Source organism: Channa argus, chromosome 8 (genome assembly GCF_033026475.1).
Source record: "Channa argus isolate prfri chromosome 8, Channa argus male v1.0, whole genome shotgun sequence".
NCBI lineage: Eukaryota > Metazoa > Chordata > Actinopteri > Anabantiformes > Channidae > Channa > Channa argus.
Window position 1 is genome coordinate 22,004,125 of NC_090204.1, and position 7,058 is coordinate 22,011,182.

Here is a 7,058-nt window from a genome sequence, read left to right on the forward strand (position 1 = left end):
TGCAGCTCGGCTGGACGCCCCTCAATCAGACAAACATGCACTATGATGTCTGAATTAGCAAACTGCAAAACAAATCAACCTACCAGCTTAAGAAAGTCGGTTATGTGCAGCGAAGACCTTGTTCCAGTAACAATACGGGCCGACATTGACATCACATCCCAGAAACACTGAAAGGGCATTTCTGCTGAGGAACAGGACATACATATATAACGAGTAATCACAGTTTGTTCTAGATTATCTGCGTTAAAGCGCGTCTGCGTCACCTGCTGTGTTGTGTTGTGTTGTGATTATCACTAGCCTCCCTCTCTCTCTGTCGCGACCCACTGGGTGAAAACATGGTGTTCACCTCCCCGTGTTTATTATGATGTGCAGACTGTGTGTAAGCGGCCGTCTGTTTAGAAGTGGATGAAGAGCAGAGCCAAGTTTCCACTAAGGCATGAGGTCTGTCCAAAGGGGCTTACGCAGAAGGTGATTCCCAGCACAAGCTTGTAGAGTTTGTTCTCTCAGTGAAGTCCGGCTGCACTCGGAACCCATCTAGGAGACTGTGCTTGTGCCTTAGGTGCACGTGAAGCTTAGTCTGTTCTTGAAGCAATATATGCAATTCATCATCAGCGGTGCTAAAGGGGACTGGAATGACTTTTAAACGCAGGACATAGTTGCAAAGCAGGCAAAGCGGATAAGCAACACAGCCAGTGCATGAATGCTGTGGAAAATGCCCCAAACTAAATTAGCAGGTGAAAAGAAATGAAAGAGCAGCAATGGTCAGTAGATACTCTGAGGTTGACTTTCCATGTTGGCAGCAAAGTCTGAAACTCCCGATTAAAGTTCAACTAATAAACGTGGGATAAAACATCAAGCGGACACCTGCACGCACATTCCGCAACACACGGCACACGTTCTTCTCACCCTGAATCCAGATCAGCACTGAGTGTGTTGCTGGTTAAACCTGATTTTAATTTTAACATTCACGTTTCTCTTTCTTTTCCTTCAGCATAGTTTTGTTAAGTTTTTTTCCTGATCCTCTAATGCTCGAGGAAATATCAGTAATGCAAAATACATAGTGTGGCGAGACAGCTGCAGGAAGATCACAGGAGGAATAACAACAAGGAAAGTCTTTTTTTAGAAAGCCGTCCTTCTTTTAAATTCCCTGTCGTTCTAAATTTAGCTTTTGATGGATGTCTGCCATTTTCTGTTGGCACTAAACCATAAAGTACATCATTTCTTAGTACACTGACTGCAGAAACAGTAGTGCTGACATTATACTATGCATTTGTATGCGGGCTGCTATTTATAGATAGACTTATGTGTCTTGTTTTAACTAAGGGGAGTGTCGGCAGGAGGCCGGCAGAGCATTGCTCCACCATCCGCAATGTCCTCAGGATGAAGGGTGAAGTGTGTGTGACCTGCTGACCATCCTGTGACTGTGAACGTTGATGGCAGAGTTTATGTTGCTCTGGCCTCATACACCGATCAGCCACAACATGAAATCCACCTGATGGTGTTAATGGGGGCCTGTGGGGGGGTGGGGTGGGGGGGCACTTTGAGCTGCGATGACGTCGCTGTGCAGTGAAAGGTTGTGTTGTGACTTGACTGTTATCTCCTTTCCTGTATTTTACGCTGTCAGAGAAGCTATGACAGGAATTCTCAAATGTCTTCTTGCTCCCGGCAATACTGGGATGTCATCACCATCACCACGCCGATGGATACGTGTTCATATTTGTCGAGCTGATGTCACAACAGGTAGTACAGTTATCTGGCTTTTGCCAGTTTTCTACGCATACTGAACACATTACACACTGAACTCATTTTGTACTGCTGTTATGTAGCTTGACCCTGGCGTTGCTGAATATTTTCTTCCTGGAAGGTTAAGGAAATATGCAAATTTCAATATGCTGCTCTACAATGGGAAGTTGGAAACATTTAGATCACTACATACCTGTCATTTGTTTATTCATTCATTTATCTTTATATTTCTCTCGTGATGGTAAAATCTAAATTGGCAACAACAGGGACACGTCCACAAAAAGAATAGTTCTCATGCATAAAAACATACAGAGTATAAAATTTGAGGCCAGCCAAACATAAGAATAAGTGGAGAGAACTCCAATACTTACAGTAATGTAATATAAGCATGTGTGGTGCCAGAAAGTTATAAAGTTTCCTAAATACAAAAAATAAAAAATAAATGGCTATTGCAAGTACAACAAGTATTCACAGCACTTAACTTTATTCCAAAAGTGATTAAATGTATTATTTTCCCCAAAGTTCTACAAACATAATGACAATGTGAAATATGTTTGTCGGAAAAAGAAAAAGCACCTTTACCACCAATTACAGCCTCAAGTCTTTTGGAGTATGATGCTACAAACTTGTCACACCTGTTTTTGGGCAGTTCCTCGCATTCTTCTCTCTCTTCCAGAGATGATGAATCGGGTTCAAGTCTGGAATCTAGGACATTTAGAGTTGTCCCTTAGCCACTCCTTTGTTATCTTGGGTGGGTTTTTAGGGTCATTGTCCTGTTGAAAGATGAACTGTTGCCCCAGTCTGAGGTCCAGAGTGCTCTGGAACAGGTTTTCATCAAGGACGTCTCTGTACATTGCTGCATGCATCTTTCCCTCGATCCTGACTAGTCTCCCAGTTCCTGCCGCTGAAAAACATCCCACAGCACAATGCTGCCACCACCATGCTTCACTGTAGGGATGGTATTGGCCAGGTGGTGAGCGGTGCCTGGTTACCTCCAGACATAACGCTTGGCATTCAGGCCAAAGAGTTCACGTTTGGTTCCTCATACCAGAGAATTTTGTTTCTCACGGTCTGACAGTCATTCAGGTGGACCTTAATGTGCCTTTTACTGAGGACTGGTTTCCTTCTGGCCAGTTTAGCACACAGGCCTGATTAGTGGAGTGCTGCAGAGATGCTTGTGCTTCTAGAAGGTTCTACTTTCTCCACAGAGAAATGCTGAAGCTCTTTCCGAGTGACCGAGTGGGTTTTTGGTCACCTCCCTGAAGAAGGCCCCTCTCTCTTGATCGCTCACTTTGCCTGGCCGGCCTGCTCTAGGAAGTGTCCTAGTGGTTCAAAACCTTTTTCTGTGCCCTTCCCCAGATCTGTGCCTCCACACAATCCTGTCTCTAAGGTCTACAGACAATTCCTTGGACTTCATAGTTTGGTTTGTGGTCTGACATGCACTGTGGGGCTTTATATAGAAAGGTGTGTGCTTTTACAGATCATCTACAATCAACCGAATTTCCCACAGGTGGACTCCAATCAAGTTGTAAAAGGTACATGTGTTTTTTTCATTTTAATTTTTAGTAAATTGGCAAAGATTTAAAACAAACTTCTTCACAGTGTCATTATAGGGTATAGTTTGTAGAATTGTGTGGAAAATAATGACTCTAATCCATTTTGGAAAATGGCTCTAAACATAAAAAAAATAAACATAACAAACCTTCTGGATGTACTGTATATGTGTATAGGTGAAATGTGGAACACTGAACCTCTTCTAACAAATATTTATGAAAAGGACCTCAGGCAAAAAAAGAAACAAAATGCAGTGTCAGGTGATTGAAATCACATGACTTTACACCTGTGATGCCATGTAATATTTCAAGTTGTCCACAAGCAGTGCTCGCTGTCCAGACTAAGGTGGTTAATTCAGTGTCAAAGAGAAGTAAATGTGTTATACAATAAATGGATCAATGTAGCAAATAGTTGTAAGATTATTTATGATATTTCAATTCAATAAAATATGGTGAAATTACCCTTTATTCCTAAATCAATGCAAGTTTTCCTCAGACGGCCAAACAATTATTTCATGGTGAACCCACTTGTAGTTTTTGCATTCTGGTTTGTGTACAATTACACTCAATAGTCATTTGTGGACGTGTATGTGTAATTGAAAATTATTATTTTTATTTTTAGATTTTTTTTTAACATAGCACTTTACTGTGCTTCAAGTCTTTTTGGCTACATTTAGATTTATGCTTGGCTTCAGCATCGCAGTATAAACATTCTCATCTAATTCTTAACAAGAAATCAAATGTGAAATTCCCCAAATACCACTGACCAAGTATTACTGTCTATGGGCAGCGGGCCACCGTTTCCACATATCTGGGTTTCATGTAGCTAATCTGGGAGGCCACATTTGCCAATCAGTGCTTTACCACCACTATAATTATCCTTTTTGTGTCTTTACACACCCGTAACACTCACGTGCTACTCGTCTCATCACCACCCTTGCTGCCGTCATCATAATTACGCTCTAGGCGCTGGGCCATCAGGTGTGACTAGAAAATCTTTGAGTCTCTGAGTTAGTCTGGTTGTCTTTGCCTTCTCTTCGGCTCCCGCCTAAAAAATGAATCATTATTCGTTGACGAATCATAGTGTAAAACAAATCAGAGCTGTCTCAATCTCATAGGAGCAGGACTGGTCTCGAAGACCCAACAACAGCAAGAAGCCTATTGTGGACAAAGACAACTGTTTATTTGCCAGCCAAGGTCTTAATTGTCCCGAGTGTGCAGCATTGACAAATGAACAGTCCTTGCTGTCCTAACACCTTTGGATAGGACTGTACTCTATGTGCTAAAACTGCCCAGTGTTTAAATTCCAAACCTTTAAGGGTTTGTATTTGTTCTGTACATGAAGGCTGAGTCAGAGAGTGCATAACTACTGCAAAGGTGCCTCCTGACATGGAGGAATCCACATGCAATCGATAGGGAGTGAGATTAAAATATGTTAGAACTGGTTTTATCCGCAGCAATGTACAGGTTACACCCCACAATTAATTAAGCGTATGAATGTAGAGCTCACAGCATAATTTGGAAGTTTTGCAGCACATTTAAAGCACCGTGTGTTGCCAGCTGAATCCTTTCCAACAGCATATTAACAAGGTAAGCACATAATTAGGCTAAGAACACACACGTTACAGGTGTTACATTATTCACCTGCAGCAGACAGACGGACAGCTCGTGCCTGGTCTTTGCTTTTGCATGTGACTGTGCAGTCACATTTTAAAGGAGGCGTTATTATTATTATTATTATTGTATTATTATTTAAACGAGGGGACTTGAAAGTGCTGCTCTCCGAACAGCAGGCCTGGTTGGGCTTAGGGTCGATTTTAGGTCACACAGAATGAATCTTGATGTGCTATGCACTTGGTTTAATTTTCCCATAAATCTGGAAACAATCTTTCGAGAAGCCAAGAGATATTTCAGATGAAAAACTGGTCAGTGTGGCTGAGCTGTCGCTGTTAGTGGCATTTTAAATGTAACTTTGACACAACATCAAAGTGTCAGACACATTACGGATGTTATTTGTCTTTAAAGGAATAAAAGACAGATTCTAAATTTTGAAAATCTTTTTTTTTTTTTTGCTTTTGCTGCTAATTTAAAAGGCTTCAACTTGCTTTCTATGGCTTTAGTTTGGGGTAAATGTCCATTAATGCTTTAAAACATCCCTCTGGCCTCAGTATGATAAAATAAAAAAAAACTTTTTTTGAATGCAGCAGTGGTTTTGATAACAAAAAATCCATCAGTGAACGTCTCAGGCCTTTGATGTAGTATTTAGTACCACTTGACGCAGACGCCCGGACTGTGGCTCATGTGACTTTTTTTAATCTGCTCAAATGAGACCTGTGCAGCTGGGCAGAGAGTTTCAGGGAGCGACCTTCACTCAAAATGAGACCAAACATTATTTTAAAAGCTCTGTTCAAACTCATCTTCATGCTTCTGAGGCCACTGCAGTGTCCTGCAATATACAGAATTAACAGGCAAAAAGTGAGGACCGAACGATGAGAGAGAGATAGTAGGTGTTTAAACATGTGTCAGATATACAGGACATGTGCATTTTTTTTACAGATCGTACGTCAAACTTTGATTTTTTTGCAGAATGACTTATAACGGAATCACTTGGACATTAATGCTTTGATGTAATTTCCCATGACGTTTAGGAACAGAAATTGAAACTCGAAGCCATCAAAATAACAATTATTCTTTTTTTCTTTAGTCACTGACATGATTTTTCTGTCATTTACTGTAAATGTTTGAGCGTCCACCTTCTTGATAATAGCAACTCACGCCTCCAATTCAATTCTTGCCCTGAACTAACCCTTTTACTAAAAGAGATGGCAATGCACGTTGTGACGTTTCATATTGTTTTAAATTGCCAGATAGCACAGAATTCACAGGAGATCGGTTATAATACTAATCGCTACAAATCTAGTGGGGCTACAAACACATCTTTGAACACATAACAGCAAAGCTTATCGCTGCTTTAGTCGAACTGTACAGTGTTTCATTATGCCGTGGAGCTTTTTCAGAGAAAAATCTCCTTTCTCACAGTGACTGATTTCATAAGAAACTGGAAGTGGAGGCCTTCCTGTTTTTAAAAGGGCTCATATCAGTTATAGTCTTGAATTTCAAGACAACAGATGCCTTTCAGTGATAAAAAAAAAAAAAAAAAAAGGCTGACAACGAAACTGCAAGCACCCAATATCCTTTGTCGGATTTCGCAAGGATCATTTTTGAAATATTTTTACTTTGGTGTAATTTCCCATTACGTTTAAGAACAGAAATTGAAAATAAAGCCATCGAGATAAAACTTTTTTTGTATCTTTAGTTATCTGTTTTGATAATTTTTTTTTCTTCTAGATAATGGCGTCTCTTGAATATTACATTAGAGCCCAGGACAGATACATAAGATATTGTATAGTGTATATACACTTTGTAGGATAGAGTGTAAAGTCTTTCTCACAACTCCACTGAAGCTGTATCTCCACAACTGTGTTAATAAGCCCACCAGAACTTGGCACAAGCCTTATGTTTCCATGCTTATGCGATGGAGTACTGCTTTAAACATATAACAGACAATTATGCAAACATGCCATTAATTTTCTAATGCAATGTTTTAAGATCCATTTCACTGGAAGTTTGTTGCCGTCTTCAAACATACCATGACGCTGAAGTCAGAGCCCAAAGCACTAAAAGCTGTAGCGTGAAAAGTGAAAAGAAAGGGAGCTAAGACTAAATTGTAGTAGTGTGAGTTACAAAAAAAAAAAAACTAAC